This window comes from Bombus vancouverensis, chromosome 12, assembly GCF_051014615.1.
Source record: "Bombus vancouverensis nearcticus chromosome 12, iyBomVanc1_principal, whole genome shotgun sequence".
NCBI classification, from domain to species: Eukaryota; Metazoa; Arthropoda; class Insecta; order Hymenoptera; family Apidae; genus Bombus; species Bombus vancouverensis.
This window is the reverse complement of record NC_134922.1, coordinates 2,159,818-2,172,413: the sequence shown is the minus strand read 5'-3', so window position 1 is coordinate 2,172,413 and position 12,596 is coordinate 2,159,818.

The following is a 12,596-nucleotide window of genomic DNA, read 5'->3' as shown; positions in this document are numbered from 1 at the left end:
CTGTCTCATATGTATGCACGCGTGGATGAATGCACGTCAACCACGGGATTATTACTGTTTCCGATAACAGAATCCATTTTTTGCTTCTCTGTTGGTGAAAAATTTTCAACTGGTCACAGATTCTGTTTGTTTCCGATCTCTGACCAGAAAACGCAATATTTCCGCCACCGGCCACCTTCATTATACGAACTTTCGTAGCACATGAAATAATCAGCCGCGTGATCGTTTGTAAATCACAATATTCTAATATATGTATGTGTTTTTAAATTCGTTCATTATCTGTTTGTTTTAACAATCATCATGTTTATAACAATCTTTTTCTGCCAGGCTACGGAATAACAGAAGTAAATGTTATTGACGTTACAGCAAGTTGGAAATTATGATCAAATATATCATATATTGTATCATCGCCTTGCTTTCTCTTTATTTCTATTACTAAATCAAATTAAACAATTCCTCTTTTTAGTTACATATTACAGCTCAGGTACATATACTAATGTTATTTTCATATTATTATTAACTGTTATAGATTCTTAATATTTATGTCATAAGTGACATATATCAACTGAAACTGATACGATGTAAAAAGGTGGAAATTGATTCGATTTTGAGTTTCATATTCAAGGTTCATTTTAGATTTTTATAACACGTTACACAATTCCTCTACCTTAGATCGACATTCGAGAAATCTACGTTTCCCGGCATTAATATTGCGCCATATTATGGAGAGTTCGAAATGCTCCTTTCTCTATTCGCTGTCTAATATTAGCATCAGTTTCAATATAAATTTAGTAACAAGCTCACTATAAGCATGTAATCGATGAAATGACAACAGTGCACATTAAAACAACGATGAAATATCTAGCCGAGTACGAATCACATGTGATTAATTTTTACTTAATAGAACCACCATAATTCATGTAACATGCACGGCATATTACATATCTCATACATGTTGCATAAGTTGGTATATTACAGGTTTAACAAAAGTATTTGGTAACATTTTTATTCTTAAATATTTTATTCTTGTTATATCCTTGTAGAAGAATATGGGTACTAAGATGTTGTTGTTTGTTTTTGTTGAAGAAATAAAATATTAAAGCGTCATACAGGGTGTTCGAAAGTGATTTGTCACCACGAAAAGGTCCTAAACCTAGCCCGTAAAAGCACATTTCAAAGTTAAACGTCCAGAACCTAACTCTTGCGAACGCACTTTGTTTGCGAGTGAGGAGGAGAAAAGCTATTTATGCATACTACTCAGCAGCGGAGTTTGTTGGTAGGTTCTGAAATAGTGACCTGGAAAAAGGTCAAAGTGTTTCGTCCTTCGTCATTTGCAATTTGCTACGGCGGACATAGGAATTATGTTCAGCTTAATTATATATGTATACATACATATGTACACAGATACCAATATATCGCTACGAAAAATCTTCATTTGTTAAACTCTCGAAAGAAAGTCTATCGTGCTGCTGACAGTTGCTGACATTAATAGATTCCGATTTGGTTGAATCATATAGATATAAAGATAGACTACGCGAGCCATACTACCCTGTAAGTGAATGCGATATAGAAAAAGAAAGAGAACGCTGCATAGAACACCTTTTTGACATGTCTAATCAGGCATGCACACTGAAGACTGATGTCGCTCGTTGATCGGTGTTACACTTCCTTATTTAGGATATGAATATGCATGCGTTATTAGACAGGGACACAACGGATCTCTATGCAGTGTTCTTTTTCCATTACTATATCGTTTTTAAAGCTCACGCACTTTATCTTTATAACTTTTGCAGCCCGTTCAGACGATACGGTTTTTTGACCGACTCGGTAATTTTACCGAGCCGAAAGTAGTGTTCATATAATTCCGTATTTTTACTGAAAATCCATCTCTCACGCAAATGCTTACATCTTTTGTCTGTTCGTCTATTCTACTATTTACAGTTGGACAAAATGGATGTAATTACATTTTTCATCAGGTTTTGGTATTACCGTCGTACAAAAGGATCAACAGAAGATATTTGATACAGTACTATTGTAAGAGATAGATATTTTTTTTTTATTTATTTGTTGAAATTACAATCAATTCTCGCGTTGAGAATTTTAGTAATTTTTCTGGCGTGGCGCAGTGACATGGCTGTTTATTTACAATAAGTTAATACTTATTACAGATAGGTATAATTTATAAATATTATAAGTAAGTGCATACGCTTAATTTGGATAACTAAATGAATCTAGCTTTTAGGTCTAGCGGGTAGTGCCTCTTGAACCTGCGAATCTGGTCCGTCGTATCAAGTAGTCCAGTGATTAAGGGGTTTCGGTGTTTGTTGACTCTTTTGCTATATCTGTCGCTATATTTTGCTATTTCCTCTTTGACTGTGGGTATCTTGAGGTCGCGATGGATGGTTTCGTTGGTAACATACCAAGGTGCGTCTATTAAGGATCTTAGCGTTTTCGATTGGAAGCGTTGTAGTATTTCGATGTTGGAGTTACTTGCTGTTACTCATAGTTGGATTCCGTAGGTCCAGACAGATTTTATTACGGTTTTGTAGACGGTAATTTTATTCTGTATGTATAGTTTGGAGCGTCGGCCAGTGAGCCAATAGAATTTTTTTAGTTTGTCCTTTAGTTGCTTCGTTTTATCTGAGATGTGTTTCTTCCACGTTAGTCTCCTGTCCAGGGTCATGCCCAGGTATCGGACTGAGTCCCTGCTAGGAACTGTTGCATTGTTGATGGTGACCTGGGGGCAGGTTTGTTTTCGGAGCGTGAAGGTTATATGTGAGGATTTCTTTTCGTTAATTTTGAAGCCCCATTTATGAAACCACTTTTCCACGGAGTCGAGACTTCGCTGGAGAGTGGATGAGGCTATTACCGGGTCTGCGTGGGTAACTAATAGCGCTGTGTCGTCTGCAAATGTCGCTACTGTTATATCGTTTGATATAGGTAGGTCGGCAGTGTAGATGGAGTACAGTAGGGGTCCGAGGACACTACCTTGGGGTATGCCGGATTCTGTTGGGAATGTTGCGGAAGTGGCGTCTAACCATTTAACCATGAATTGTCTATTGGCTAGGTAGGATTTTAGGATGGAGTAGTAGGGGTGAGGTAGGATCTTTTTAAGCTTGTATAGTAGCCCTTCATGCCATACTTTGTCGAATGTCTGTTGGATGTCTAGGAAAACCGTTGAGCAATATTTTTTCTTTTCGAGTGTTTGGCTGATCGTATGAGTTATGCGGTGGATTTGTTCTACTGTTGAATGTTGTTTTCGGAAGCCGAATGGATGATCTGGGAGTGTTTTCAAGTTCTCTAGGAGTGGAAGGAGTCGATTCGTGAGCATCTTCTCGAATAGTTTGGACAGGGTAGGTAAAAGACTGATTGGGCGATAGGAGCTGGTTTCGTATATCGGTTTACCGGATTTAGGGATGAGGGTAATCAATGAGATTTTCCAGGCCTTAGGATAGTGTTCCAGGCGAAGGATAGCATTAAAAATCGATGTGATGAGTGCTATCCCTTTTATGGGAAATTCCCTGATTGCTTTATTGCCTATTAGGTCGTGCCCTGCTGCTTTCTTGGGATTTAGGCGACTGATTGATTCTATAGTCTCTGCAGAAGTGAAGGGTTCAATAGAAGAGTTCAACATTTTTGGAAGGGGTTGTGCAGGTATTCAGTAACGTCCGCGGCAACTTTGGAGGAATGGGGTTTGAATACTTTAGACAAGTATTTGGCAAACAGGTCGGCTTTTTCTATAGGGCTTCGCGCTCATCCACCTTGCGGACGGCGGATAGGTGGGATTACTTGTGGGGGGCGTGTGAGTTTCCTGGAGGCCTTCCATAGTGAGTAGTTGGAGTCGGCCGTGGGGGATAAGCTGGCGAGGTATTTTTGGAAACAGTCGTTTTTATAATTTTTTAAGGTTTTGGATAGCTTTCTAGTTGCGTTGTTTAGTTTGCGTTTGTCATCTGGTGTTCTATGGGTCTGCCATACTCTTCTTAGTCTACGTTTTTCTGCTATTTTTTTTAGTATGTATTGGGGATATTCTTGTTTGCTGATCGACGTCTTTGTCGGTGTGGAGAGGCGGATTGCGTTTATTATGCTCGTGTTTAAGTATTCCGCGGCTGCTTCGATTTCTTCCTTAGTTTTTAGTGAAGTTAAGGCTGAAGTTGAGTGAGTAAAGACTTCTGTAAAGAGTTGCCAGTTGGTGTGTTGGTTGTGAATGGAGCTATTATCATGTGAATGGATCAGAGGAGAGATCAGCCGAGGAGTTGATTTGGACGTGTCTTGATGAGATATTTTTAGTTACGAAGAAGTCAAGAAGGTCGGGTATTTTGTTGGTGTCAGTGGGCCAGTATGTGGGTTCGTATGTGGTGAGGTAGTTGAGGTTGTTGTTTATTATGCTGTTTAAGAGGTTTTTGCCTCTTGCTGTAACCAGTCTGCTGCCCCATTGGATGTGCTTGGCGTTATAGTCTCCTCCAGCTATGAATCTATTGCCCAGGGTGTCCAGGAAGTTATCAAAGTCTTCTTTGGCGATGGAGTGTCTGAGAGGGCAGTATACTGCTGAAGTAGTGATTGTGCCATGACAGTCTTCTATTGCTACGTTTGTTGCTTGGAGGTAGTCTTTCTGGAATGATGGAAGTTCGTAGTGCTTAATACTTGCTTTGATTATTATTCCGATTCCACCGTGGGCCTTCCGCTGGGGTGATGGGTATGGTAGAATTTGTAACCATTTATTTTCAGGTAGTTTTTGTCGGTGAAATGGGTTTCCGATACGAGCATTACGTCGATTTGCTGGTGTTTTAGAAAGAGTTCTAGTTCAAGTTTGTGTTGAGCTAGACCGTTGGCGTTCCAAAGAGCTATGCGCCTTGGTTTTATTTTGCGTCGGGGCGTATTAATTTATCCATGATGAGTGTTAGTAGCGATAGCAAATGATTTATTTGTCCTGATTGTTTCGCTATTAGCTTTTCAAGCCTAGAGAATTTGTCTGTGTTAGGTGGGTGGGGGACACTATTTTGGGAAAGATCCCATTGGCTATTCGGGTTATTTTGGATGCCTTGTACTGCTTGGGCATAGGAGGTTGAGGTGGTGATGGATTTGGTAGGACTGGGTGTTTGGTTGGTTGAGGGGATTGGGGTAGTCGTGAATTTCGGCGGGCTGGGTGTTTGGTTGGTTACCTCTTTTGCTCTGAGTTTAGGGTACCTGTTTGTGTATAGAGTTTTATAGGCTGAGCAGCCTTTGTAGTTGGCATGATGGTCACCTTGACAGTGGATGCATTTCGCTGGGGTTTCCGGTGATTTGGCGCACTGGTCAGTGGAGTGAGTGCCTGCACATTTAACGCAGCGGAAAGTATGGTTGCAATATTTCTGCGTATGTCCGTACCTTTGGCACCTTTTGCATTGCACTATTTCTTTTTTCAGAAGCGGTGGTTCGAATTTTACTATCGCGTTCATTAGGCGACTGATATTGTAGATTTCCTTATTGTTAGGCTTTTGTTTTATGTCTAAGAAGAATAAGGATAACGGGTCTTTCGAGACTCTATGCCTTATATTACTTACGTTGATGACTTCGTGGCCGAGTTTTGAGAGTTCGTATTTGAGTTCGTCTATGTCTGCTGAGTGGTGGATGTTTCGTAGGACCACCCGGAAAGGCCTTTTCTGTTTCAGTTGATAGGTGTGGAAGTTGACGTTCAGGGTCCTAAGTATCTTGGTGAGTTTTCTGTAAGCTTCTGGGTTCCTCGGCTGTATTTTTACTTTATTGTTATTTATCTTTAAGTTGTAGTCCTCCTTGGAGATATCTCTCTCTAAGGACTTGATCGTTGTTTGTATGTCGATGACGTCATCCACAAATATTGGTGGGGATGGGGGGATTCTCTGTGCTGGTGGGTTTGGCGGCGGGTCTGCGATTTCCATGGCGTCGTTAGTGGATTGCAATACGGCGAACCTGTTGTGGGTGTTTATTTGTATCGTTGATTGTTCGTTCCGGGTGTCGTTCATGTCTGGTTTTGATGTTTCTATTTTCCGTTTCTTTGTAATATTAGCGTCGTTGGTTCTGCTACACTTCTGCCACGGAGGAGGTAGCGCGGGGTAGTTGCGAGTCTGCTTCGGAGAGTCTGGTCGCGATTGCTGGGCCATCATCGAGCTAGTTAATTCAAAATGAATAGCTAGTCGTGAGGCTATGAGGCTAGTATTCGGGTTGGGGTTAGGTGCGTGGAATTTTCTTCTCCCTAAAGGGTAGGACACTTGGCTGTGTTCACTTTCGACGGTTGGGCGAGACGTGTTGTTTGCGGACTACACTGGGCACTAGAGACACGTCTGCACGCTTCGGCACTCCACAGCGAACGGGAGAGATAGATATCAATTGGATTCCTATCAGATTCTCATGTATCAATTAAAAAGAGACGAAATAAAACTTTTTAATTATTTTCATATGTTGAGAATTTTGGATCTTAATAGCCGAAATAATGGTATAGGAACACTAAATTTACACCTAGAATTTAGTTTAGAATAGTTGTATATTTATTTGATTTCAAAGATATTCATCGATACACACTTGCACGCGTCTCAGCACTTTCTTCCATACCCTACTGTTAACCGACTGAACCGTTTACATTCCTTTGTTTTCGAGATGCCGCGCACACACATACTTCCACACACTGATATTCACATACATGTATCACTACTAAGCAGCTAATCTAGTCTAGCACATAAAATTATACATATCTCAATAATATGTCAATATCTATTTTAATGATTTGTTGAAAAGAGTGCAAAGAGATTTAACAGAACTTTAAAATTATTATTACTATGTAAAATCATTAATTTTTAGAGTAAAGTACTAAATATGAATAATTTTAGGCATTAATATCTAAAATGAACCTAACTCAAACTTTGAAATTGAAAATAAACTAGATTTGGTTGAGGATCAAATTATTATACAGAGTGTTCGGCAAATATAAAAAAATTTAATGGACGATTCTTGAAGTTAAAATAAAGGGAAAATCAAGAATTAAAAAATTGTGTTTTCAGTTCTAGTTTTTAGTTATTGACAATTAAAAATTAACTAAAGTATCTGCGTGCGCCGACAAACATTGTTACACGAACGAAAGTAGGCTAGCCTAAGCAGTGTATACAATTAGGTAGTCCGTTCTAAATCTATAACTGAAATTTGGATTCCTGACTTCCGACGGATTCAGTCGAACTTATAATTAAATGGCGGTGATGTCTTATGTGGGATGTACAGGTTCTGATCTCTATCATTTTCCCATTCGTAAAATACATTTCTTGATTATGTAGAAGAGTGAGGTAGAGAAGTATGCATATTCAAAAGCACATTTTTTTAATTTTTTGAATTAATTTTATAATCCCGGTCTGAAATTCTAACATTTCATCATCATTAAATATTTGTAAGGATGATGAAAGACTTTGAAAAGTAACATGTGACATCTCTTCTGCAATTTTTGAAAAATTCGTTTGTTAATTTATTAATTGCATCATTTTGGAATTTAGTTTATTTCTAATTTGAAAGTTTGCTCTTCTTTTTTTTTTAATATGTCAATAATAATCGCTGTCGTATTACTTTCAACAATTCTATGATCAATATTTCTTTCTTACTTTATTCTTCCTCTATTTTTTATACTTACTGTATTTTCAATACTTTCGTGAGCAATTGTTGCTCCTGAAACTTTCTTTAAGAAGGAAAGATGATAATTACATGTATAAAGTCTTAAAGGCTTTACAGAAGACCCACATGTTTTTTTGGACTCTGTGTTTTTTTATGCATCTCATTCACGAGTCTCGTATTTGTGTCCATTTCTTCATGATAGATCTAGTTAAAAAATATAAATCGTTATTAATACATTTTCATAGATATTCGGTGTCTGGCTGTTCCTTACAAGATCTTTATTACTCTTAACGAATAAGCGTTTCAATGATCAGCAGTACTGCAAAAGTAGTCACACAAATTATGTAGAACGATCTTCGCGATGAATTCCTGGATTTATCAAATACAATTTATAATTGGGAAGAGATATTGAGTGGACCTCAAACAAGAGTAAATTTTCCTCACTGCATTGGGGCAATAGATGTTAAACACATAAGAATTAAGAAACCATCGAACAGTGGTTCGATTATTTTTTAATTATATTTGTCGGAGATGAAAGGACACCGGAGCCTTCCTTCTGGAACCTCGGAAAAAACCCATAAACTTGTAATTAAAGTTTACAGTTATAACTAAACGATTTGTCGTCACTCTACCCAATCCTACCTGTTTGCGATTTACGATAATAAACTTGGACTCAAGGCGACCATCAGTCGCCGAACGCAGCCGCGGTCAACGGGACGGGCGTTTCGTCTAACAAAGGCGTGGAGTTTGTAGTATGACCCTCATTAAAAGAAATACCCATAGAGGTACTTGACAGCAAAACATTCCAACGGTCCCTTCGGACAATGAATACCAGATGTTGAGGCACGTACACAGCACAAGTCCAGCCAGCCCGAGGACCCGCTATAAAACCTGGGTTTTTTCGGCAATTAAGATTTTTGCAAACGGACAGGCAGCTTTTGTCCCAAATCGACCAATCGACAGCGACGCCGATCGGAGCAGCTGGCGTACCTAGACACCCCACCAGAGGTTGTCTCGGTGGCGACGTTGGGACGAAGATTCATTCCTTCTAGAGACCTCATCAACGAAGGGACTGGTACCGCTTGATCCGCGAGTAGTACACGTTTGAGCTAGGGCAAGTCTATCTCTCATCCCGTTGACCGCGAATTCGTTACCGGACCTAAGACCAGCGTCATTAGCACTACAAGTTATACACCGCTACTGTTGATTGTCGCGTCGGGAGTGTTCATTCGCGTGCGAGCAGACCGTATCCGCGTGACACCGCAACGATGATCCACCGAACGCTCACAACCCTGCTTGTGACCATTCTACGACATATTAGTAGCAGTTGTAGATTTAGAATTTCGTTTCTTATATGTGCAGTAACGGACAAAAGTTTAAGACGATGATTTGTAAACCGGATTACAAACAACTTATACGCATATTGTTCTTCTATTCAGTTTGCCTCTTTGGAATAACATAGCTGTATGTTTGACCTTCGTAACCTCTGACCGTCAGCTGTCAAATACAAACAATGTAGGAGTTACAACAGTTAATTACCGCTCAGCACTTGTAAACGGGGGATATTAGTTTAAGACGATCTGTGTAAAACGTGCGTATAAGTACAGTTTTTGAACATTTTGGTTCTGGAATGTCAAAATCATTGTTTAGTGTACCTTTTATCGCTTAAAATTCATTTAGATAGGAACAGACTATGATTTCAAAGAATTTGCTTGAAAGCGAAAGGGAACAAACCGTAAGGCTGCGTAAATCGTAAAGCACAGTGCGTTTTAGAAACTCTTAAACATGGTGATGGGGACGTTATGATGTGGGCGTGTTTTTCTTGAGCTGGCCCTGGTCCGATATGTCGTATCAACGGAACTATGGGCCGTTTTCAATACGTGACATACTCAAGAACACAATGTTGCCTTTTGCACGCAACAATATGAGTGATGATTTTATTTTTCAAAATGATAATGACCCGAAGCACACGACTCGGGTTATGAAACAGTTTTTTGAAGAAGACAATATTACCGTGTTGCTGTAATGCCAATTCATATCAGAGGCCGCATGTGTGCAGGTCTTCACCGCGTACCCTCAATTACCCCAGGGACCCACCATAAGCTTAAACTTTTAGTTTATTATTTTTGTGCTATCTGTTTATGGATGGTCCTTGAAACAGTCCTTAGGTTATTATACGTCCTTACTAATTACGGGGAAAGCAGGTAGTTACCTAATGGGAAAAACCCAATACGTGACTAACGAAAAAGCTGGTTTTTCCCATAAACAATATCACCTACTAGCCACGTTGGTAGGAGGCTTCCTCCTCCTATCTTCATTTATTAACGTGGCCTATAACCAATTGGCATCGTGGATCGTTACCCTCACTTTTCCTAACGAAATGTGCGAACAGCGAATCCGCGTTGTTAATTAAAAGAGCACACCCACACCGAGCTTTCCTCCGCAATGAGACGAGAACACCTAGGAAGAAATATACAAAACCTAGGAATAGTGAACATCTCTCCGAACAGTCTCAATTATTGTAAACCTGTGCTGTGCTAGTAAATAAAGTTGGTTAGAAAATAAAGGCAGTAGTTGTGTTACAACTCAACCTTCTCGTTTTATCAACCAACAATCACCAGACATTTATCCAATCGAGAATTTGTGGAGCATTATAAAAAAGACAGTACAAGGTTATAAGTAGAAAAATTTAAATGAACTTTACTCTACAATTGAAACAGTTTGGAGTAATATTACGGTAGATCAATGTAAAAAATTAATAGATTCTATGCCAAGAATATGTACCGAAGTGATAAGAAATAACGGATATTGGACAAAATATTGAATTTAAACAAAAATTGTGTATATTTTCTTACCAAAAATTAATATTTTTTGACCGACGAAATATTATACAGATTTCGTTCCTTTTTTATAACTTAGCTACTGAGCAAAATATCAAAATGAAATTTTTTTGTAAGTGTACAAGCAAATGTTTAATTAGTTATTACCAAAAGTAGAACACTGTATATATATTTTTATGGAAAGTAAATCAATTATTTATTTCTTCCATTTCGTTTTAAACTTTTGTCCGCTACTGCAAGTATCGGATGATACCGGTAAGATTGTGATTCTTCAATTTTTAAAATAACACCTGTTGGAACACAACGATATTAATCGCATACAGATGAGGTGATCGATCGAACGAATTCTTCCCTTCGTTGCCCAGCGATATCCCCATTGGCGTGCGTTCGTGAGATGTACCGCGGCGGCTAGCGCGTGCATGTTCTTTCGAGAATTCGGCGGAAGAAGCGTAAGGATATGGATGGAACATTGGGCACGTCGAGAAGCTACTAGAAGGTTCCGTGGCACATGTGACGTCACACAGACATCTACACAGGTCACACTCATTACTGCATAAAGAGTGGGGTTCAAAACCTTTTCAAGGGCTATGGGTCACTAAGCGAGTCAGTCTGAGAATAACTATCCAACTGTCTACATTCCACAGCACTCACTTATATTCCCTGTAATAATTGTTTAATAAATATCACATAATATTATTTTAACACAAACATTGTGTCTTCCACAGATTATTAATCTTAATTCCGAGATTAAATTCTAACAACACCATTATGTACAAAATTGACGAAAGACACTTTAGAAATACCAAAATTCAAACCTTTCAATGAATATTCAGAAAGAAATGTACCTTTTCCTTTTCTCGAAGGTGACAGTTTTGTATTACATATAAATTTATTAAAATCTTATGGAAAAACACATATGAACGAGATAAAACGAATTATTGTCTAATTCGAGATAGGAGATATGTGCTTTCGGCATCTTAGCCAATAAATAAAGAATTTACCACTGCCCTGTAGATGTTAATGGACAAACAATAGTAAAGCATGCACTATATTGCATAATTTTGTGAGACAAAAGACGGTCTGAATTTTGAAAATAACAGCTCAGAAATGGAAAACAGGCCAAAAAATTGTTTTGGCGACATACCAAATGAACAATATTTGTTGATTATTTTCTTTCAAAACATTTGTCAATTTCTTAGCAATAGGTCATTAATTTAAAGCATAATTGAAATTAAAAAAATATGATTTGTCTCTGTTGGATTATTACAAGAAATGAGTGCGTGTATATTGTCTGTGAGTGCAAAAATTAATGTATTATAAACGTTTCTTTTTGATAGGAATGGATTGTAATATGAATAAGAGAGGAACATGGCAACCATTTATTTAGTATGAGTGAATTTTCGACCTTTCGCGGAGAGACGCGAAGTGCCCCAACGGGAGTCGTAAATTCCCGTTACGATTGGAATAATCGACGCCATGAATCGATCGATCCCTTATTTCGATTAAGACAATAGGGGTGGTTGAATTAGTATAACGCTGATATTAACAGGTTATATTTTCAACAATCCAATAACTTCAATATTTGATACAATTGTGCGTATATTGACTGTCAAACTACGAATAAGTACGACCTGGGACTCGTTTCGTGTTGGCGACTGTGATGATGTAACTTCTGTCGATTGACTGTCTTCGACTTGGCAACTGTGATGACTGATTGTTACTTCTGAGCTTTGCCTGTTAGTGTTACTCGAACTGTTTGTGATTGACTTAGACTGTTGCTATGGAACCAGTCTAGAGACGTGGTGATTGTTCTGTAGTCCAGAGAACAAGTCTAAGGATCAAGTGAAGTTCGTTCTCGTGTTATCACGGAGGAAAGCTCGGCGTGGGTGTGCCTTTTGAACTAAACATGCGGATTCTTTGTTCACACTTTTCGTTAGGAAAGTGACGGTAACGATCCGCGATGCCCGTTGATTATAGCCAACGTTAACAAATGAAGATAGGAGGAGTAAGTCTCCTGCCAACGTGGCTCGTGAGTGTCATTGTTTATGGGAAAAACCTGCTTTTCCGTTAGATAAATATTCGCTTTTCCCGTTAGGTAATTACCTGCTTTCTCCGTGCTTTTTGCGAGCGAATAATAAACCTAAGGATTGT